Source organism: Neovison vison, chromosome 9, assembly GCF_020171115.1.
Source record: "Neovison vison isolate M4711 chromosome 9, ASM_NN_V1, whole genome shotgun sequence".
Lineage (NCBI taxonomy): Eukaryota > Metazoa > Chordata > Mammalia > Carnivora > Mustelidae > Neogale > Neogale vison.
In genome coordinates this window covers 78836667-78861061 of record NC_058099.1, presented here as the reverse complement: position 1 = coordinate 78861061, position 24395 = coordinate 78836667, and the positions used below count along the sequence as shown (strand labels likewise).

The following is a 24395-nucleotide window of genomic DNA, read 5'->3' as shown; positions in this document are numbered from 1 at the left end:
GGTGGCTTAGTGGGTTAAAACCTCTGCCTTCGGCTCGTTCATGATCCCAGAGTCCTGGGATCGAGCCCCACATTGGGCGCCCTGCTCAGCAGGGAGCCTGCTTCTTCCTCTCTCTCTCTGCCTGCCTCTCTACCTACTTGTAATCTCTGCGTGTCAAATAAATAAATAAAATCTTAAAAAAAAAAAAAAAGATGGGAGTAGTTAAGATGCAGACTTGATCAAGTCATTGTTTCCATGTAACACTCCCAGTGGCCTCCCACCCTCTCAATAACTGTCTCCTCCCATGTCTTTGCTGTGCCTTCTGGCTCCTGCTGACTTCTAACCCACGTCCACGTCTGATGCTGTTGCGCCTCCCCTGCTCCTGGCTGTCCAGACCCACCAGCTTCTTCTGGTTACAGGAGTGGCTGCCTTACCTGTGTGCACTCCCCCGCCCCCCTCAACACACATCCTGCCCCTTCAGCCTGTGGTTACTGGTGCCTGGGATTGGCCACCACCCCCTTACCCCTTTCCCACTGGCTGCCTAATTGACAACTACTCATCCCTCAGACCCCAAGTGCTGGTCATGTTCCCCTGTCTATACTGCCAGAATATCTTGTACTTAATCTTCATGGTGGATCTAATGGGGAAAAAAACCCAGTCTGTTTCTTAGCATTTTACTTCCAGGATCTAGCATCCATGCCTTAGGTGGCATGGATGTTTTAATTTCCTGCACTCAGATGGTGGGGTCATAATGTCAGTTTTCTTATGCCAGATGCTAGTGTAGGATGATGCAGATATTGATACTTTATACTGTTAGCTTTTGTTCATAGAAAACTGTCTTGAGTTTTAGATCTAATTGACTTATGCTTGAGTGACTACGTTAGCCGCCTAATTTAACGCTTAGTGCCGCGAGACTCGGGATCTAAGAGACAGTTTTCCTAACGATCTTACTGGGTCACCGTGTTCCTTAGTGTGCAGTGGCATTATCTGTGCTCGACTATTGCCCAGAGGTGTCTGTAGAGCTGAGGTGTCCAGGCATTCTCAGTACACTATTCCGGTGTATACACGTTGATGTAGATATATCTGTATATGATAAGTGTCAATCCTGTGAAAATATGTCACCCTTTTATAATTTAGATACATCCTAAGTGGACCTGTTTTTCTTCTAAGTTTATGTAATAGCCTTTTCAGCCTCAGTGGGAATATTTGTGACTTAAAATGCTTATTTCCCCCAGACCATTGTAAAATTCTAAGTAGTGAATTGTTCATTGGTAACTATCCACCCCCACTGTCTTACTGTCTTTTTTCTTTCTTTTTTTTTAAAGCATCTTTTTTTTAAAATTTTTTATTTTCAGCATAACAGTATTCATTATTTTTGCACCACACCCAATGCTCCATGCAATCCATGCCCTCTATAATACCCACCACCTGGTACACTGACCTCCTACCCCCCCCCCGCCCCTTCAAAACCCTCAGATTGTTTTTCAGAGTCCATAGTCTCTCATGGTTCACCTCCTCTTCCAATTTCCCCCAACTCCCTTCTCCTCTCTATCTCCCCATGTTCTCCATGCTATTTGTTATGCTCCACAAAGAAGTGAAACCATATGATAATTGACTCTCTCTGCTTGACTTATTTCACTCAGCATAATCTCTTCCAGTCCCATCCATGTTGCTACAAAAGTTGGGTATTCGTCCTTTCTGATGGAGGCATAATACTCCATAGTGTATGGACCACATCTTCCTTATCCATTCGTCCGTTGAAGGGCATCTCGGTTCTTTCCACAGTTTGGTGACCGTGGCCATTGCTGCTATAAACATTGGGGTACAGATGGCCCTTCTTTTCACTACATCTGTATCTTTGGGGTAAATACCCAGTAGTGGAATGGCAGGGTCATAGGGAAGTTCTATTTTTAATTTCTTGAGGAATCTCCACACTGTTCTCCAAAGAGCTGCACCAACTTGCATTCCCACCAACAGTGGAAGAGGGTTCCCCTTTTTGCACATCCCCTCCAACACATGTTGTTTCCTGTCTTGCTAATTGTGGCCATTCTAACTGGTGTAAGGTGATATCTCAATGTAGTTTTTTTTTTTTTAAAGATTTATTTATTTATTTATTTGACTGGCAGAGATTACAAGTAGGCAGGGAGGCAGGCAGAGAGAGGAGGAAGCAGGCTCCCCACTGAGCAGAGAGACCGACCTGGGGCTCAATCCCAGGACCCTGGGATCATGACCTGACCCCAAGGCAGAGGCTTTAACCCACTGAGCCACCCAGGCGCCCTCTCAATGTAGTTTTAATTTGAATCTCCCTGATGGCTAGTGATGATGAACTTTTTCTCATGTGTCTGATAGCCATTTGTATGTCTTGATTGGAGAAGTGTCTGTTCATATCTTCCGCCCATTTTTTGATATGTTTGCCTGTTTCGTGTGTGTTGAGTTTGAGGAGTTCATTATAGATCCTGGATATCAACCTTTTGTCTGTACTGTCATTTGCAAATATCTTCTCCCATTCTGTGGGTTGCCTCTTTGTTTTTTGGACTGTTTCCTTTGCTGTGCAGAAGCTTTTGATCTTGATGAAGTCCCAAAAGTTCATTTTCGCTTTTGTTTCCTTTGCCTTTGGAGACATATCTTGAAAGAAGTTGCTGTAGCTGATATTGAAGAGATTACTGCCTATGTTCTCCTCTAGGATTTTGATGGATTCCTGGCTCACGTTAAGGTCTTTTATCCATTTTGAGTTTATCTTTGTGTACGGTGTAAGAGAATGGTCGAGTTTCATTCTTCTACATATAGCTGCCCAGTTTTCCCAGCACCATTTATTGAAGAGACTGTCTTTTATCCACTGTATATTTTTTCCTGCTTTGTCGAAGATCATTTGACCATAGAGATGAGGGTCCATATCTGGGCGCTCTACTCTGTTCCACTGGTCTGTGTATCTGTTTTTATGCCAGTACCATGCTGTCTTGGTGATCACAGCTTTGTAGTAAAGCTTGAAATCAGGTAACATGATGCCCCCCATTTTATTTTTGTTTTTCAATATTTCCTTAGTGATTCGGGGTCTCTTCTGATTCCATACAAATTTCTGGATTATTTGCTCCAGCTCTTTGAAGAATACTGGTGGAATTTTGATCGTAATAGCATTAAAAGTATAGATTGCTGTAGTCACTATAGACATTTTAACAATGTTTATTCTTCCAATCCAAGAGCATGGAATGGTCTTCCATCTTTTTGTGTCTTCTTCAATTTCTTTCATGAGTGTTCTGTAGTTCTTCGAGTACAGATCCTTTACCTCTTTGGTTAGGTTTATTCCCAGGTATCTTATGGTTCTTGGTGCAGAAGGAAAACTTCCTGACTCTTTTTATGAAGCCAGCATTACCCTGATCCCCAAACCAGGCAAAGACCCTACCAAAAAGGAGAATTTCAGACCAATATCACTGATGAATATGGATGCTAAGATTCTCAACAAGATCCTAGCAAACAGGATCCAACAGCACATTAAAAAGATTATCCACCGTGACCATGTGGGATTCATCCCTGGGCTACGAGGATGGTTCAACATTCACAAATCAATGTGATAGAACAAATTAATAAGAGAAGAGAGAAGAACCACATGGTCCTCTCAATTGATGCAGAAAAAGCATTTGACAAAATCCAACATCCGTTCCTGATTAAAACGTTTCAAAGTATAGGGATAGAGGGAACATTCCTGAACTTCATCAAATCTATCTATGAAAGAACCACACAAATATCATCCTCAATGGGAAATAGCCTGCAGCCTTCCCGTTGAGATCAGGAACATGACAAGGATGCCCACTCTCACCACTCTTGTTCCACATAGTATTAGAAGTCCTAGCAACAGCAATCAGACAACAAAGAGAAATAAAAGGTACCCAAATTGGCAATGAAGAAGTCAAACTCTCTCTCTTCGCAGATGTCATGATTCTTTATATGGAAAACCCAAAAGACTGCACCCCCAAAGTACTAGAACTCATACAACAATTCAGCAACGTGGCAGGATACAAAGTCAATGTACAGAAATCAGTGGCTTTTTATACACTAATAACAAAGCATCTTGTAATTTATGAGCTGAGATGCATAGGTTCAGATTTTTTTAATTTAAAATTTTTTTATTTAAATGCAGTTCATTAACACATAATGTATTATTATTTTTTTTTTAAGATTTATTTATTTATTTATTTAGTCAGAGAGAGGGAGAGAGAGTGAGCACAGGCAGACAGAGAGGCAGGCAGAGGCAGAGGGAGAATCAGGCTCCCTGCCCAGCAAGGAGCCCGATGTGGGACTCGATCCCAGGACGCTGGGATCATGACCTGAGCCGAAGGCAGCTGCTTAACCAACTGAGGCACTCAGGCGTCCCCACATAATGTATTATTGTTTCAGAGGTACAGGCCTGTGATTCATCAGTCTTATATAACACCCAGTGCTCATTACATCACATGTCCTCCTTAATGTCCAGCACCCTATTACCCTAGCCCTCCGTCCCCTCCCCTCCAGCAAGCCTCAGTTTCTTTTCTATGATTAAGAGTCTCTTATGGTTTTTCTCCCTCTCTGGTTTTATCTTATATTTTTTATTCTCTTCCCCTATGACTCTGTTTTGCTTCTTAAATTCCACATAGGAGTGAGATCATATGATAATTGTCTTTCTCTGATTGACTTATTTCGCTTAGCACAATACCCTCTAGTCCCATCTACGTTGTTGCAAATAGAAAGATTTCTTTCTTTCTTTCTTTTTTTGATGGCTGCGTAATATTTTAGGCCCAGGTTTTAAACATCTAAATGTAATTGGTAATTTATGGTGTGTTTTTCTCTGATCTGTATTTCTCTGATGTCTTTCTCTGCCTTTCATTCACTCTCTTCCTTCAGACATAAAGTAGATTATTTTTATTTATTTATTTATTTTTATTATTATTTTTAAAGATTTTATTTATTTGACAGACAGAGATCACAAGCAGGCAGAGCAGCAGGCAGAGAGAGAGGGGAGGAAGAAGGCTCCCCGCGGAGTAGAAAGCCCGACACGGTGGTCAATCCCAGGACTCTGGGATCATGACCTGAGCCGAAGGCAGAGGCTTAACCCACTGAGCCACCCATGCGCCCCTAAAGTAGATTATTTTTAGTATTAGAGACTTTCTTGGCCCAGAAGGGTAGAGAATGTGTTGTCTTGATTGACTAAAACTTATGGCTTGACCCTTAATTTTTACCTAGTGTTTGTTAAATGTACCTGTAAGCCTCTCTGGGTGGTATTTGTGACCAAATGTAACTGCGTGAGATGAGGCCCCAGACTCAATGAATCAAAAGTGTTTTGGTCCTTGTCACCACAAGGCACGATTCTCAGTCCTCACATGTGCCACTTGGGGTCAGGCCAGAAGGAAACAGATCTGTGTGTGTGGTATTGTGCATTCTCTGCTTGCTTAACCTTTAATGCGGGGAGCAAGGACACTGGGGAGGCCATGCCTGTGGCACTCTTAGAAGCAGAACAAAGATTGTCTCGGCACCAAGTCTGTTGAGCAGAAGGACCGCGTGTGTTTAGCTGCTTGGGCAAGGCATAGCATTTCAAGTTCACAGAGAGGGACCAGGTATCATCTTTTGCTGCAGTAAGGTGTTTTCTTTAAATTTTTGTTTTGTTTTCTCCATCAGATGTCAGAATAGCCAAGTGTGTTCTGTTGGCTGTCTCTTGGCATAATCCACATGGTTCTCTAGTTTCACAGAAACAGACCACAGATATATGGGGGCTGGAGAGGGTGGAAGGAAACCTTACTGTCTGCAATAGTGCTTTCCAAACAAATAGCTGTAGGTAAACCGAATTTTATAAGATTACCTCATTTTAATCCTCATCATGCTGTCATCCTTTAAAGGAGACCCTTTGTACTGTGGACAATCCTTGCAGCAATAATGCATAGCCTCCTCCAAAGCAATTTTTAAAAAATCTTGTTATGTTAAGTTTTCTTTAGTGGAGACATGCCCTTGGGGCCCCTTAAGTCCGGTTCAGCATTTAGTTTCGGCACAAAGAGCTAGTTCTTCCGTGAGAAGCTGGACTCTGGAGCCAGATGGGCTGAGTTGGAATCCTGACTCTGCTACTAGGACAGTACTTAGCTGTCTCTGCCTCAGTTTCCTCTTTGGTAAACAGGATGCTGGTGATAACTTCTTTGTAGGGTTGCCATGAAGATTTAGTGACTAGTGGTGTAAATTCTGGATCACTGCCTGGACTACATATGTAAGGTGCCTAATAAGTGTCCACCTCAGTATAGGATGCTTCCGAGTAGTCCTTTGTTCCCTGAGAGAGAGCGGGTCGGTGGTGTTAAAGATTTACCCTGGTCATAGAAGCTTTTACGTAGTCAAGAAGCTATCAAGGAAAAAGATGAGGAAGTAATTTAATCTGGAAGAGGATGATAAAAAAAGCCCAAAAACAAAATAGGAAACTATTATGCCAACCTTTTAAGTTCAAACTGAGTGTAACAAAGAAGTTCTAAGTCCTAGTGGCTTTACAAAATACAAACGTTTCTTTCTTGTATGTCATTCAGATTGAGGCGACCAGACAGCCCTGCTGAGCAGTTAAGCTCAGTGTGGTGATTGAGGAAGCCAAGCACATTCTCTCCCATAGTTTTGCCATATTGGAATTCTTCACTTCAGCTATGGGGATGAGGAAGAGAAATGCAGGGAGGTAGAGAAGGAGCGGGAAGGGGGATGGAGGGAGAGATGCTGAGAGAGAGAGAGAAAGAGGGAGAATATGAATGAATAGAAGCTCAGAATCTAAAGAAGGATTTTAGGGAACAAGTGTGGAAGTGGACAACATACTATTTCTGTTCCTGTTCCATTTACCAGAACTAGTCACATGACCCTCGTCTACCTGCCTGGGGTTCTGGGAAGTGTGCCCTCTAATAGGATAGATGAGTATTCATGTAGTCTATAGAACAATGATTAACCATATCACATATTTCTGCTAAAATATCTGGCAGATATTTTTCATAATACCATTTCTGAAACTATAATGTCAAGACCAGCAAAAGTTTTATAAATTATTATGTTTCTCTCTTATTTTTGAAACTTGGAGAAAGTCCTGAAATCTGGTGACCTGTACTTGTGAACATTTTGTTGTGCTGTTAGTCAAGAAGCAAGGACTCTAGGTGACAGTATCTTAACAGCCATCTCTAACAGGCAGGTTCCTATTAAGGAGAGAGTTTTTATGTTTTGTATCTTGCTGGTGATCAGTAACTGACAAAAGGCAAGAAGTTAAAGATTCTGTTATACATTGAAATTGCATGGAACAGTCCAAGAGTATTTTTGTTTTGTTTTGCTTACTGCTCCAGTTAATACAGCTCACTATTGCAACTAGTGTTTGTATTCAGCTCTGATGAGAAGGATGATGGCCGCTTCCTGCATCTTATATCAAATGAAGTGACTTAATCCTGCAGCTTAATTAATAATATTTCACTTGAGCAGTTCTTTTCTATCATAATTGGCCTCTGCACAGATGGAGAAGTAAACCTGGGGGAGTGTATAGCTCACGGACACACCTTAAGGCCATGCTTAACTAAGCGTCTAGGTTAATACATACCTCACATTTTTCAGGGTTTCATAGTTCTGCAAATTAATTTTGGATCCCATTTCTTCTGCCACGGCTCAGGTGCTTTAACACAATTGGGAAGCAAACAGCGTTCTGGCGAATCATGTGGTCTTCAGCTTCAGACGGGGGATGGAATCCCAGCTCTGCCACTTAATCATTCTGGGACCTTGGACCTTTTGTTGTTTGCTGTGATTGCCTAGGAATTTCTAGTAACAAATACCAGACTGGTGGCTTAAACAGCTGAAATTTATTTTCGTACAGTTCTGGAGGCTAGAAGTCTCAGATCAGGGTGCCTGTGGGGTTTGTTCTTGATGAGGCCTGTCTCCTTGGCTTTTTGATGGCCACCTTCCTGTGTCTTCACAGAGTCTTCTCTCTGTACCCTTAGGGTATCACCACTGAACTTGAATCAGGAGCACTGCTAGCCCCACTGACTCACTCCTTTGTCCTCCAGCAGCTGAGCTGCCCAGTTTTTCTTTTGAAATGACTCTGGAATATGTGTCTTTTAATAAAAGTTTATAATGACAGCTAGGATTGTCACATATAAATACATGTGAATTTATATGAAGTAGTTTTTAACTGACCATAAAATAACAGGTACATTCACTCTTATGATCATAAAGGCTGAAATATGTCTTATCAGAGATTAGTGGGACATGTTATTCATCCGTTTAATGGTTACCTTTTTTTCCTGTACCTCTTATTACCTTTCTTTTTTCAAGTTCTATTTCTATTTCTACTTATTGATTATTCATTCATTCATTCAAGTGGGGTCCATGTCCAGTGTGGGGCTTGAACTTAAGATCTTGAGATCAAGAGTCACACGCTGTACCAGCTGAGCCAATCAGATGCCCCTATTTACCTTTCTGTTAATAAAAATACCTGCAAGGGGCGCCTGGATGCCTCAGTCATTAAGCGTCTGCCTTTGGCTAAGGTGGTGGTTCCAGGGTCCTGGGATCCGGCACTGCACTGGGCTCTCTGCTCAGCGGGAAGCCTGCTTCTCCCCCTCCCACCCCCCTACTCCTTTCCCCCCTCTCGCTGTGTCTCTGTCTGTCAAATAAATAAACAAAATCTTTAAAAAAAAATAGCTGCACACAGACCTGTACCCCTGGGGATAAAAATATATGTTTTTTAAAAATTAAAAATTTAAAAATTTAAAAAAATTTAAAAAAATGTACAGGAAAAAAAAATAGCAGCAGTAATAACAAAAAATGCCCCTTCCTGTTAATCCCTCTCTATGCATTTCTCTTCCCTCACCAGTCTACGTCTTCTAACACTAAATCATGATGGGGAAACCTAAATATATACAGTTTTTATTTATCAGTCATACCTCAATACATCTAGGAAATAATAAACTTGCTCTTCCATTTTAAAAGTACGGAGAGGGCGCCTGGGTGGCTCAGTGGGTTAAAGCCTCTGCCTTCAGCTCAGGTCATGATCTCAGGGTCCTGGGATCAAGCCCTGCATCGGGCTCTTTGCTCAGCGGGGAGCCTGCTTCCCCATCTCTCTGCCTGCCTCTCTGCGTGCTTGTGATCTTTCTCTCTGTCAGATAAATAAATAATTTTTTTTTTAATTTTTATTTTTTTATTTATTTGACAGAGAGAGAGATCACAAGTAAGCAGAGAAGTAGGCAGAGAGAGAGAGAGAGAGAGAGAGAGAGGAAAGCAGGCTCTCCGCCCAGCGGAGAGCCCGATGTGGGACTCGATCCCAGGACCCTGGGATCATGACCTGAGCCGAAGGCAGCGGCTTAACCCACTGAGCCACCCAGGCGTCCCAAATAAATAAATTCTTAAAAAAAAAAAAAAAAAAAGTAGTACGGAGGGTAGTGCCGCAGCATCACTGCCTGCCTGCTCTTCTTTCCCTTCTGGTCTTTCTGTTATTGTTACTTTTTTTGGTTCTTGTGTGTCTCATTCCTGAAAGTATTCTGAAAATTTGCCTTTTTATTTTTTACTTTGTTTTATTTAGCTTTTAATTTTAATTTTTTTTTTTTTTTTTTTTTTTGGCAGAAAAGAGCAAGTTAGTACCTTGTATCTAAACATCAACCTTGTGGAGCCAAGACTAACTCAGTCATACAAGTATGCTATAAGGAACTTTATCCGTGAGATCAAACTGCAGAGCACAGAAATGGAAAACCTGGTCATTGCAGTGAAGAGGTATTAAAGCCCTTCCTGTCTTTCTTCCTCTTCTTCTTTTTTGTTAAAGATTTCTTCACTTGTTTGACAGAGAGAGACAGCGAGAGAGGGAACACAAGGAGGAGTGGGTGAAGGAGAAGCAGGCTTCTCGCTGAGTAGGGAGCCTGACATGGGGCTCGACCCCAGGACCTTGGGATCCCGACCTGAGCTGAAGGCAGACGCTTAACTGACTGAGCCACCCAGGCATCCCTCTTCTTCTTCTTCTTTTTTTTTTTTAATAGAGAGATAGAATGTGAGTGGGGGTGTGGCAGAGGGGTAGAGGGAGAGAGAATCCTAAGCAGGTCATCTGTGGACGTAGAGTCCAACACAGGGCTCGAGTTGATGACCCTGAGATCATGAGCTGCACCAAAATGCAAAGTTAGATGCTTAACGGACTGCGCCACCCAGGTGCCCCAAAGCCCTTCCTTTCTGAATGGTACAGGGTGGTCTGTTAACTGGCTCTGTGTCCAGGAGGCACGTGGACTGAACTGCACGATTCCATTATGATGTGCATGGGCTTCCCGAACATCAGGCATCTGGGGCTTCCTAAGCTGGGCCAGCACGAAGGCTGAGTGGGGCAGGACGCTGTAAGGACCGCTAGCAGTCCATCAGTAGGTCACCGTGATCCTATCCTATAAACTTTTCAAGACCAATGATTCCATACAGAACAGTTCTGAAGGTTTGTTACTGTATATCCATCCTCTTGAAGCCTACCGGAAAGTCTCATCTGGAGAGGCAGACAGGACAGCCCTTGAAGCCTGGCCTGGTCATGGGCCGGTGTGTGACTTTGGGCAGGTTCCTGCATCTGCAGAACGAGACTGTAAACGTTCACATTCTCAGGGTGTGGAGGCCCAGGAGATGATGTCCCGGGTGGAGCCCCCCACCCCAGGCTGACCACATGGTGGGTGCTCAGTGGTGGGGTTCTTCCTGTCTCTGGCCCTCCTCACCCAGCCTGAACTGGAAGACAGAAAGCGGTAAGCCTGTACTGTCCTATGGCTTGTGTAAGCCGTAGCTGGTTTACGTAGGATATCATACTGGTCTGACCAGCAGCTCAGGGCAGAGGAAGGGATTACATGTGTTACAGTCCAAACGTCAGCCTCTTTGTTCCCCAGAAGGACCGCAGTCCTCTGGCTTTAGTGGGAAAGAGTGCATTTTGTTTGTTGTAATTCCCGGTTGATCTGCCCTGTAGTGGCTTCTCATGGTGGCCATTTCACCAGTGTCTCTGAGTGTGAGGCGCGTCCCTGCTGGCCTCTGCCCAGAACTTGTAAAGGTCCCTTTGATAGGATGCACCTCATCTGCAAGGGGGCAGGAGAGGGTATGCCTCGGTCTCTTTATTCTTTCCTTCCACATGATGATCAAGCTATCTAGTTAACCTTTTGGAGTTTAAGTGAAGGGAGTTAAAATATAGGAGTGTTTTCAAACATTGATGCTACATACGACTTTTTATAGTTCTGGAGTCATGCGAAAGTAGAGGTAGCATGAACATTTCAGTTCCTGACTCTGAAATTTTCTCTCAAATTTGTCTTCTAGGGGTTTTCAGTAGGAGAGTAGGGCAATCCCATGAGCTCCAAATTCTGTGATTCACAGACCCACTTATTGAGTTTTTAGAGTGTCCAGGAATATCTGTTAAAACAGACAGACTTCCATGCACACACATGTGCACACACACACACACGAATTTATATGTGACCTTTAAGGATAGTACCATATAAACCTACAAGGGAAAAAAGAATGTCATTCTTCATGTTGTCATCACTAGCCAGGCTGCTGTCCCTCTGCGGAGGGAATGTCTTCCCTGTTCTGAGCTGTGTTCCTGCTTGTCTCCTCCCTGCTGCTCAGCTGTTGGAGTGGGAGCCAAAGTCAGGCTCTGTCCCAACTACCAGAGACCTCACTGAAGTGCTTCCGTGATGACTGTGAAGTTCTCCTGTGTTCTTAGCTGAGGACCCTCACCCTCACCTGGGGTTGTGGATGGGGGCGGATCTCTATCTTTTCACTCTGCACTTGGACCTGAAGGATGGGCAGTGTCCGGAGGGGAGCCCTGGACCAGGAGAGAGTGGACAGTCTTCATCACACCAGACATTTCACTATGAGCTAGGAATTGCTGGGGCAAAACAGTGTCATGATAGACTTATACCTGACTTATTTAAAAAAAAAAAAAGTGTTGCTCAGAAGTGAGGAAGGCAGAAAGAACACATTCAGGAGCAGTCCTGGATATCGAGAAGGAGGGGTTGGAAAAACGGTAATAGGGGGAGGAGGGATGTGGGACTTGGCTGTTTTATAGTCTCAGAGTTGAGCAAACCAAACAAACGTTCTGTGGAGATACGTAGTTCTTAGATGTCATACAGCAGGTATTTATAAACGATCCAGAAATAGCTAACTCTTCAGAAGAGGTTAACATCTCTTCAGGTGGGCTGTCGGGTAAGAATGAAGAAAACACAAGGGGAAAATAGCAGTAAGTCATTCAGAATTTTATTTTGGGGTCTTCTCCCCACCCCTTGGACTCACTTGGCACTTTACATAGATATTAAAGTAATGTATGCACAGACCGTGTTAACAAGGGAGCCAGCAAAAATGGTGTCCCAGATCCATCAAACTGGAAGACAAGAGATCATCTGTTATGTTCTGTTTTTTTTTTTAATTTTTTAAAAAGATTTTATTTATTTATTTGACAGAGATCACAAGTAGGCAGAGAGGCAGGTAGAGAGAGAGGAAGGGAAGCAGGCTCCCCGCCAAGCAGAGAGCCCTACATGGGGCTCGATCCCCGGACCCTGGGATCATGACCTGCGCCGAAGGCAGAGGCTTTAACCCACTGAGCCACCCAGGCACCCCATGTTAGGTTCTGTTGTCTACTTTTTGTCAATGTCATGTCATTGACCCTCTAAATCCTGTGGCGTCTCTTGTCATCTAGTTGAATAGGCAAGACTTATGAATGAGAAACTTAGATAATCAGACATACATCAGAGAGAGAGAATAAAAAATACATTTTTTTGGGTTTAATCTGCAGCCTCGACCACTGTAGAGTGTGACAGATGTCTCCATACTAGCCAGTTTCTCAGGAAAACTATGCCATAACTCTCCTCAATGACATGTTCCCATTTCTAACTTTTTGGCAAATCAGTGTGCTCTTCATCTGTAGAGAGGTGATTTGGGGAGTAGTAAAGGAAACAGAATTTTTCTACAATGTAAAGACTATTTTTATTCTAGAACTTTAGGAAGCTGATCAGAAATAATTGTTGAGATTCCTTTTATCCCCTTCTAACTGTAGCATATAACATTGTGTGTTTTCTATAAAGCGTTTCAGAATTCTATCCAAAGATCTGTTTACTGTGGGGTTCTTTTTTTTTTTTGGTCCAGGATTGTCACTCAGTCGTGGGAGCAAAAAGGATTTTCAGAATTTATCGAGAACTTCCCAGTGATTTGATATCTTTAGCTGTTCTTCGCCACAAACTAGGTTAAAACTATTTTTTTCTAATTTATACCATTTACTAAATATCTAGTTTTAATGTTATTTTACACCCAAGTGGTCAAAGTGCCAATCCTGTTTTATGATGTGGAAGAACAGGGAATATTCTTTAACATAGTGTGTTTCTCCTCATCTGTAACATAGGGGTTGAAATAGACGAGGTTGAGGTTGTCTCTGCATGTTGCAGTGAAAAGGTGTGCGCCCTCTTGAATTTCAGAGCCCAGGACAAGGCAGCCGTGCAGCTGAGTGAGTTGGAAGAGGAAATGGATCAGAGGATTCAGGCAGCAGAACACAAGATGCGTAATGATGTGAGTCTGTGGGATTGGCCCTTTCTTCCCACGATTCCTGATGGATCGCCTTTTACAGACCGGGCACCGGGCAGGGTTTTCCATGAGAGCTATTTTTGGTAATGGTTTTGGAGGGAGAGCGAGGGGGGAGAGAGATAATAAGTAATCAAATAAAGTAGGTAATTTCAGTAGCTATGAGTAAAGAGCAAGTGTGGTCAGCAATGATGGGGAGAAGCAGTCGGCGGGTCAGGGGCCTCTCTGAGGAGGTGCTGCCAGAGTGGAGGCCCGAGGAAGAAGGCAGCGCCCCCCTGGGGTAGAGAAGGGTGTTTCAGCTCTTCTGCCACAGTCTCCCCGACCATGCCCACTGCCAACTTTAAATCTAGATTGCAGGGAAATTAAAATTCTGTCTGCGAACTTTAGTGTTTTATAATAAAAAGTACTTTTATTCAGCACTGAGTAAACACTATAGTTGAAACTTGCTTACCTTCAATGATTTCCATAGAAGCAATGTTTGTCTTTTTTCCTTATAAACTACAGCTGGGTGACGCATGTTTACTGGAAATGGAAAATAGACTTACCTGTAAGGCTAATGTTGGGTTGAACATTCTCTTTTCATTTGCCCTGTTAACTCCAAGAGGCAGCAGGATGGAGTGAGAAGGGCCCGAGTATTGGCATCTGATGGCATTAATGTGCTTTCGGGCTCTGCCTTTGCCCAGGCAAAGGGAAAATAGCCGGACCTCTGACCTTGGTGATGCCATTTTTAGAATGGGGTAATGCACCATCCTGCTTCACGGAGGCCCAGCCTGTTGATGGACGTGAGTGCCTAGCACCGGGCCTAAGGTGAGCTGACTGCATCCTGGCTGTAGCCAGCCTGCTCTTTCCCGTGGCTCTTCGTACTTTGTGTCCTTCCAGATCCTTTGCCTTGATCTGCTGTACCCCATATATGACTTCGGGTCTCTTTGTTTTCTTATCTCTTACTGGCAAGTTGAGTAACTGTTGGGATGTCATGTTCAACAGAGTCAGTGGCTCAGAGTCCGCGGGCCCGCTTTAGGGCAGTGGAGATCCCATTCTTCTGATAGCACTCTATTTGTTGTAGTCTAGAACAGGAAAATCATATTTTTTTTCTGCCTTTTTTCCCTCTCCGTGCATTTTATCTGTGTGCTCATTCCTTCATCGAACACTTACAAGCGCACGTGCTCTCCTGCCATCAGTCTCACTGCTTCTTAACCAGCAGACTTGTGGTTGGTGTTGGAGCTTACCAGGGCCCCACACCCCGTAACTTCTTGTTTGGCTCAGCTCGGCTCCCTGTGGTTCTGCACCTCACAGCTCTGGTCCGGCGTGATCACTGCTCTTCCTTCTCTCCGTCTGCTTTCTTTGCCCCTCCTTTCCATTTTCCCAAACTCAGCCAAGCTTAGAGAAAGTCTCCCCGTCTCCTTGATGTTCCCTCGCAGTCCTTGGTCATATCCACCTCTTCCTGACCTTGACTCCTTTTGCCCTTATAGTGTTAGTCCATTGCTGCAGGTAAGTATTTTAGACTGTAATGGCTTTCTCGAAGTAGAATTGACACACGAGGAGCTGCATATTTACAGTACAGAACACGATAACACTGGGTGTGCCCATAGTTCAGGAATCCACCACCAACAGTCAAGATAATGGGTGTATCTGTCCACCATCTAAGTTTCCTCAGGCCCCTTTGTCATGCTTCCCTTCCTCCCTCCTCTGCCCTCCTTGCCAGGCAACCACTGTGTATCTTCTTCCATGAAATATCTGTTAAAATCTTTTGTTCACTTTGAAAATTAGGTGGTTTTCTTATTATGCAGAGTTTTATTTGTTTTTAAATACAGTTTTCTTTTAGACTGATTTATTTATTAGAGAGAGAGAGCACGAGTAAGAGGGGCAGAGGGAGAAGGAGAGAGAATTTCAGGCCGACTCCACACAGAGCCCGACCCCAGGACCTCGAGATCTGATCTGACCCGGAACCAAGAGTCAGACACTTCACTGACTGCACCACCCAAGCGCTCCTTACGGAGTTTTGAAAGCTCTATATATATTCTGATTTTAAAATTCTTTCCCCACGGTGACTTGTCATTTCATTCTCCTAACAGTGTATTTTGAAGAGTAGAAATTTTTCATTTTGATGAGGTCTGATTTGCCAATTTTTCTTTAATGGATCATGCTTTTGGCATCTAAGAAATCTTTGCCTAACACAAGATCACAAAGATTATTCTTCTGTTTTCTTCTGTAAGTTTTATTTGTTTTAGATTTTACATTTAGGATCCATTTTGCAAGATGTGGGTCAAAGTTCATATTTTTTGGCAGGTGGATATCCAGTTGTTCCAGCATCATTTATTGGAGATTCTTTGTTCTCCACTGAATTGCCTTTGTACTTTGTCCCACGTTGGTTTACTGTATTTGTGTGGCTTTATTTCTGGGCTCTCTGGTGTGTTCCATTGGTTGCTTTATGCCAGTATGACATTGTTTTGGTGACTATTGCTTTATAATAAGTCTTGAAATCAAGTAATATTAGTTCTTCAACTTTGTTCTTTTTCAAAGTTGTCTTGGCTATTTTAGATCCTTTAATTTCCATAGCATCAGCTTGTCAATTACTTAAAAACAAAAAAACAAAACCCAAACCTTCTGGGGGTTGATTTGATTTCATTTCATTCATAGATCGTATGGGGAGAATTGGCATCTTAACAATAATGAGTAATTTGATCCATAAACTGGACGTATTCTCCCCTTATTTAGGTCTTCTTTAAATTTTCTTAGCAATGTTTTGTACTATAGAACATACAGATCTTATAAGTCTTTCCTCAGATTCATTCCTAAGTATTTGGTATTTTAATGCTACTCTAAACTATGTTGTTAAAAATTTCAATTTCTGGGGCGCCTGGGTGGCTCAGTGGCTTAAGCCGCTGCCTTCGGCTCAGGTCATGATCTCGGGGTCCTGGGATCGAGTCCCGCATCAAGCTCTCTGCTCAGCAGGGAGACTGCTTCCTCCTCTCTCTCTCTGCCTGCCTCTCTGCCTACTTGTGATCTCTCTCTGTCAAATAAATAAATAAAATCTTTAAAAAAAATTTCATTCTGGTTTCCCATTGTGAATATATAGAAATACACTTGATTTTTACATACTGATCTTATACCCTATCATATTTGTTTACATTGCTCACACTCAGTAGCCTTTTGGGTCGATTCCATCAGATTTTCTAGGTAAATGGTTTATAATCTATGAATAAAGACAGCTTTATGTCTCTCTTTCTGACGTGAATGATCACTTCATTTTTCTCTCTTTCTTGCACTGGTTAGAATAAGGAAAGTGAGAGCAAACATCCTTATCTACATTCTCTCTCTTAAGAAGAAATATGGTGTTAGTGGCATATTGTTCATGGATGCCCTTTATTCAATTTTGAGCATGTTCCTGGTTGGCTAAGAGTTGTTGTTCTAATTAGAAATGGAATGTTGGATTTCATCGAATGCTTTTTCCGTAGCTATTGAAATGATCATGGCTTTTCTCTTTTTTCAACGATCAATGTGGTAATTACATGCATTTTCAAGTATTAAAACACACTTGCAGTCTGGGGATAAACCCCACTTAGTTATGATGTATTTTCATTTTTATATCTTGGTTAATTCATTTTGCTAAATTTTGTTTATTATTTTTACATCCATATTCATTAAAGATATTAGCTTGTGGGTTTCTCTTAATGTGTTTGATTTTTGTCTCAGGCCAGTGCTGGTCTCACAGAATGAGTTGGGAGGGCTTCCCTCCCTTTCAGTTTCCTGGAATTTTGTGATGAGTGGTCTGAAGCACCACCATTTCTACCTAAATTACTGTAATGAACCCCCATCCAATCTCTTGGTGTCTGCCCGTGACAGGTTGGGAATGGAAAGAGTTACATAGTGGTGATTTCCTTTATTAAGCTCTGAACCAGATATTTTCACACCATAAAAGTTGTTATGTTTAGCATCATGATACTGGTTTTAGCGAGAAGACTTGCTGAGATGCCAGGAAGGCTGTCCGAGGTAGATGCTCATTGGGAGGCTTCATGTCTTCGTCCACTTGTGAAGGGGCAACACTTGCTTCCTCACCTGTGAAGCTCAATAAACTCAAGAGACTCGCTTAAAACAAGGTTACCAGGAGTGAAGATATTGTTCTTCTCCAGATATCTCCTCCTAAGCATAGAAGATTTCATTTACATGGATTATTTAATTTATATGGATTATTTAATTTTACTTGGATAATTTAATATACTCCTCACATTAATCCAGTAAGGAAATGGAGGCTTCAAGTAATTTGTCTCAGCTAGACAGCCAAGTAAGTGGGATGTAAGACCGTGTAACTCTGGTAGGTATTGAGACATGGGGTCATGTCTCCCCTGCAGAGTCCTTACCTTACCTCCCAACTCACTTCCTGTCACATCTCATTGTTAGCTTCTTCTTGTATTGCTTCCTGAGATCATCTTTGCTTCCTGTCTTCTCCCACCAGGATGCCTGTTGGTCTTCATTGCTCCTGCTCTGTCCCTCGGTGCTCAGGACTATTGGCATATAGGAGGCTATCAGTGCATATCTGAACACTCAGTTTTACTGGCTATTAACATAAAAATTTATTTGAGTTCTAAACACAGGCCGTAAAGTTCCATGCTTTGTGAAGAGGGAAGGGAAACTTAAAGAGAGCTATAGCCCTTGACCTCCTGGTGTGCTCCTTAGTTTAGCATTCTCTGATACAGGCAGGATACTTCTGAGAAGAGCCAGCCCAGGCAGAAGCACTTAGCATAGAAATTTGCAGGTGATGTGATTTGAATTCAAGTAAGGTGTGAGCTCTTAGAAGAAGGATACACCCACTGGACCTTCCTGGGCCCTGATGCCATGATAGGGTACAGGCAAGCACTTGGGCCCTTGGCTCTTGCTGTATCTTTTAATTAACAATAGCAGTAATTAATCAAACTAGTTAATAGATGCTCCCTGGCCTCCTGTCACAACATGAGTGATAGTCTTATATGCGTCTTTCCAGGTGATGTGTGCATGTTGGCTTTCACTTCCACAGGTTTCAGTTCCAGAAGAGCTGTACCTCGAGAGTCATTTGGTTTACTTCCGCCATCCCTTCTTGCCCTCCCTGTGTAGGAGACTTGGGATCAGCCTTAGTTTGACACAATACATTTCTCACTTAATGGGGTTTTGAAAAACCTATTTAAATCCGTAAAATCTTTTTTTCTTTTTTTTAAAGGAAAAACGTAAGGCTGAGGAAGCCCTCAGTGACCTCAGATGTCAGTATGAAACAGAAGTAGGGGATCTACAGGTGACAATAAAGAAACTTAAAAGGTAGGTTTGTGGCAGTGAGGCTTCTAGGAATAGCCTCAGTATATCTAGGTGTTTAAGTTTTTAGCGACTGAAAACATTGGGAATCATATTAAAGCAGCAGTTGGAATCAGATTTCAGAGTCAAACGGAGCTTCCTGAAAGATGGTTTTTTAAAGGTCCCTGATTTTCTGTTTCAAGGGCAGCCTTTCTTCTGCACAGTCTAATAAATATTTCTGACCCCTTGGACAGTTGTCCATCAAACCCTAGTTTTCCTTCCTCGGGTACCCTCAGGGCCCACATGTTCAGTGGATTCTGCTCAGGACAGGAGGGATCCTGTCTTTACTGGTCACATATTCTCATATCCTTGCCCCCAGCTAACTGCAATGGCCAGTATTCGGTGAATATTTATTAAATAAAGTAAATAATCTTGTTCTGTGCAGAAAGTTCCACATGTAGGGCACCTCCAATCAGCAGGAGGTAGGAGGGAACTTGCTGAAATGTGAGCAAAAGTGTGATTGGGTTTGGCCTTTGCTATGTTTGGTCTCTAATGAGTAAGGTATTCTTCTCCCTGTGATGTGCTGGTAGCTACTTAACAACAGGCTCTGGAGAGGCTAGGGGGTCAGGCACAAATCTGTAATATTTGCTGATTTCCATGGTGTTAAGGCTCCCATCATTACAATTTTAAGCTGCCAAGTTGACATTACTGAGAGCAGAGTTTGGGAAGAGGTACGTCCCATTGGCTCTCCGCTGCCGGCCCAGGCTGTCTGCAGCTTGGTACTGGATCCACCGCTTGGGTGTGGGTTGTCTCTGCAGCGAGCAGAAATACCTTGGCTAAAGTGAAAACAGATACTGGAAAAAGAATCATTCCTGAAAGTGGCACTGTGGCACTTTGCTTCTCTGGTTCTTCATGTGATCACATTTAATGCTCTTTCCAGTGTTCATAGTCAATGAGATTAAGTGACGATTAGCTGTATTTTATAGTCTATTGCAGTTCAAACCTCTGGGATTATTAAAAATTCTCCCCAATAGCCTTCTTGGGAAATTATGATCAATGTGAGCCTTTTCTCTAGTTGACAGAGGCCATTAGACAGACATGAGATGCTTGAATTGCACAATTTGAACAGACCAATCCCTTGTTGATGCCAGAGTCACAGATCTCCTCACCCTGGTCCTTAGTTATTTTCCTGTCTTCTGACATCTTTAGGCTAAAAGCAAGTTACGCGGAAAAGACACAAATTTCTTGCCACGATGAGGCATATGATGAGGACCACATAGGCCCTGAACAGTAAGAGTCAGAAGTGATGGGACCAGAGTCCTCACTGTGGCTCTGCCACTTTCTGCCAGTTGCACCTGGGACAATTGCCTTGTTATCTTATCATTTCGTTTCTCATTTGTAAAATGGGATTAATAATTGACTGTCCCGCCTCACCATGATAGCTGAGACATTAACTGACTTTATAGTTTAATAAGCTCTTTTTCACAATTGTCAAATTTAATTCTCAAGCTTTCTCTGAGGAGAGGTGAATATGCTGCTTCAGCGCTGAGGACACGGAGTGCTCGCGCCACAGCGCCAGTGAGCCGCGGAGTGGTCTCGCCTCGCGGTTTGCGCTTTCTCACTTGTACCGGACTTCCCGCCTGCTGGGGAGGCTTTTTTATAAGATGGGGATTCACGTGAGGGAGCGTTAAAGGCTTAAACTACGGAAAAGATTACAAATTGATTATGACTGCCGTTACCCTAAGCCATGGATTCCAAGGAACCTAGTTTTGTTTTTTTTTTTTCCTTAGGATTTTTATTTACTCATTTGACAGAGATCACAAGTAGGCAGAGAGGCAGGCAGAGAGAGAGGAGGAAGCAGGCTCCCAGCTGAGCAGAGAGCCCGATGCGGGGCTCCATCCCAGGACCCTGGGATCACGACTTGCGCTGAAGGCAGAAGCTTAAACCCACTGAGCAACCCAGGTGCCCCAGGAACCTAGGTTCCCCCTCCATTTTTCTTCTCTGAAATTGGCATGCATCTGAAAATATCAAGGGCTCTTCTCAGAGCTGGCCAGGGGGCAGAGTTGTGGTCTCATGTGAAAACTTTTAATAGAAGCATCTGATAAGATGAAGAAAGTCCAGCATCAGATTACTTAGGCTTTGACTTAGTGTGATGAAATTTAGCATTCATTTTGGTCACTGCGTAACTACTCAGTTAATGGAAACCCAAGGGTCCCCACCGTTTCCAGGGACTGTCGGCTCTTTGTAGGAGAGACATTTTAGTTGTCCATGTTAGAGATGCTCCTGAGCTGGTTTAATCTGGTGATACTGACAAGTCACCCAGAAAGCATGCTCAGGTATATATCCATAGAGTCTGGGTGCATATGTCACTTCCTGTCACACTTACCTGTTACTGATTTCAGTTATTCTAATAAGCACTTACTGGAATCACTGTGAAAAAAAGAAGTGAATCTGACGCTAACACTGCTGTTAAAAATCTTGGACTCTGGTAGGAGAGGTAAGGCATTCGTAAATAATTATAATACAGGGTAGAAAGTGTTAAGTACAGATAAATTTCTAGGAGAATATAAAGGTCCAGACTCATATGCAACGTAACTGAAAAGGTGAAGTTAGGTCGCTTAGTAGTTGAATGGCTTCCCAAAAGGACTGTTCATTTGTTTCAAAGGAAATTCATTAAGCCAAAAAAACCAAAACCACAACCAAAAAAACAACCCTTTTTAAATGCTTAAATTATTGAAACCAAGTTTTCAAATCCTCATGGATTATATGTAGCTTAATGATTTACAAAGTTGTATCGTGTTGAAAATTGAAGACTTTTAGAATTCCTATAGCTATATATTCAAGGATACTAATAAACTTAACTGAATCTATCCAAAGTGAGTTTGTACATGAACAACTTTTATTTGTTCTTTCAGCTAGAAGAACAACCAAAACAACTAAGTCAAAAAGAAGATGTGGCTGCCTTAAAAAAGCAAATTTATGATTTATCAATGGTAAGAATCACCTTTCATCCCCAGAAATACATTTCCTCTTCGACGACTAGACATGATCCTGCTGTTTATCGGTGTTCCGGGGATGGAGAGAAATTAATACTGCAGTGAGAGAAAGCTGTACCTTTGACCAAACATGTTATTCAGGCTATTATCCTCAATGATTCCCCACCTGTGGTGAATGCTTTTATTTATTTTATTCACAGCAATGGTGGCATGGCCCTTGCAGTTCACATAGTTAACCCTGCATTCCCGCAGCTTCAGCTCTGCTCTGTATCCCCAGCTTTGTGGGACGAGGGGATAATTGCCCTTTTCTTCCTCCAGAGTTCCTCTTTCTGTCCCTTTCCCACCTTCCTGACCCTGCCTTTGGTCTTTCTGTTGCCAAATTGACAGCCTTTGTGTCTGTTTTATCATCATCATTAAGTTGTCTTTATTTTGTTTTTAGGTGGACTCTCGAAAAGCTAACAGCCACTAGCGAACATTTCCTTGGTTAGGACTCTAAATATTCTCATTGCCGAGCCCAGAAGTGAGCCAGCTTGCTGCCAGTGCATTTCTTTCTCTCCATTCATTATCCCCATACCACTCAGAAGAGAAGGCTCCTAGCTTCATGGTCAAGTTGGGATGTGCCATCGGTTCCAAATTTTGCCACATCTTAGCTCTGTATTTGGATCATGACTTTCTTGTAGAGTTGCTAATTTTTCTTGCATTTCCTGGTTGAGTTTTTGGTTTCTTGTAAAAAGAAACTCTGGCATCTTCAGGATATCATTCACCGATGCCTTCCAGCTTCTTATCTATTCTTCCTGATGCATGGAATTTGTTTTTTCTCTTTGAAAATGTTAATTTTGGAGTCTCCAGAATTTCAGTTCTTATTGGACTGATTGTTTTTTAAACTCACTACCCATACATCATCCTGGAATTTCTGAACATTTTAGGTAGCTGGTGTAGGATTCCTGTGCAGCTAGGTAAATACACCTGTTTACCTTGGGACCTCCCCTGAGAGGGTGTCTTCCTAGGAGCTGTGTGTGTGAAGCTGGCTTTTGGAATGGGGGACCGCTTATGACCGGAATTAGTGGGATATGGATAAGAGGACTTAGGACACTGTATAGGGGTCATTCAGTTCTTTTTCTTTTTAAAGATTTTATTTATTTGTTTGAAAGAGAGAGAGAACAAGTGGGGGCAGAAGGAGAGGCAGAGAATCTGAAACAGACTCCACGCTGAGCACCGAACGTGAGGCGGGACTCTATCTCATGACCCTGAAATCAGGACTTGAGCCCAAACCAAGAGTTGGATGCTTAACTAACTGTGCCACGCAGGCACCCACTTCAGTTCTTTATAAAAAGACAAGCTCTGTCTTACTGCTTTGGGAATTGACCCTGACTATCTGCTATTCTTTGCTAGTGTAAGAGAGGATGGCCTGGGGGCTGCGGGCTGCTTGCCTTAATACACAAATTTAATCTGTTTTTAAGCTCCATTTCCACTTGTTGGGAAGCGGGTGCTGCCTAGCTAATTGCCTCCTCCTTTGCTCTGTAGCACAACCTTCCCCACGCCTCTTCCAGACCTACTGTGCTCCTGCTCTCTTCTCTTCTGTCAGCACATTTCCATCCAGTTTCCATCTTCCAGGAATGTATTTAATTCACTTGAGTGTTGGGGGCCCCTCTTGCATTCTTGTAACCTGTATTGGTTTATTTCATGTTATTTGGTATTTCGTGGGCATGGGGTCTTCAAAGGGAAAGAAGAGTGTCCAGTCCATCATTTTGTACTGGAAGCCTCCAGTGTTTTTTTCCTTCTTTTTTAAGAAAAACATAGACTTTTAAAAAAAAAAAAAAAAAAAAAACTATTTTTAAGTGCAAAAATCACAAATGTTAGGTGATGAGATTTATTATAAAAATTAGCCAGTCTGCCTGGTGATAAATACTGTTAATTCCTCAGCATATTTGTCAGTAGATTCATAGCTCTCATTGAGTAAAACAGATGTTTACATGTTTGATCTGAGTTAATTTGCCAGTAACATGTTAAAGTACATCACAATCCCGTCTTGACTGAGTTTTTTGGCACCAAATGTCAAACGTTAAAAAAAAGAACAATTTCAAAGATTTAGCTTTTTGAGACTTTGCTACCTTATGATATTTTCAAATCACCTTGAATTGGTAACTAGTTCTTCAAACACCCAAGAATCGAAGGACTGTGGAGGTGTGGGGGTGGGGTGTGAGGTTCCATTACCCTTGACTCTCCCGGGTGGAAGATGCCCGAAATCTAATGCTTGTGCTGTTCCTTTCCTTCAGGAAAATCAGAAAGTTAAGAAAGATCTTTTAGATCTTTTAGAAGCACAGACAAACATAGCCTTTCTTCAGAGCGAATTAGATGCTTTGAAAAGTGATTATGCCGATCAGACTCTGAATTCAGAAAGATATGAAACTTGACATTTTATTCTTTAGTTTGAGCGGGTTGTTTGTCTAGATAGCCATCCATGTGAATGAAGTCAGCTACGTAATCATAAAGGGTTATTTATTGACCTTACTTGTATGTTCTTTGCTTTCCAAAGATTTCACTTTCAGTGTCCTATTTCCTAGTAATTTTTTATGGTAAAAAATTTTTTTAACAAAAAGATTAATTAGTGTAATTATTGACTGCTTTGGAGAGTGC

General features: G+C 42.4%; 1 pseudogene; it reads left to right on the top strand.

Annotated features, from left to right (window-relative positions):
* Positions 1–24395, top strand: part of LOC122917662 — a 65104-nt pseudogene that overhangs the window by 25760 nt on the left and 14949 nt on the right.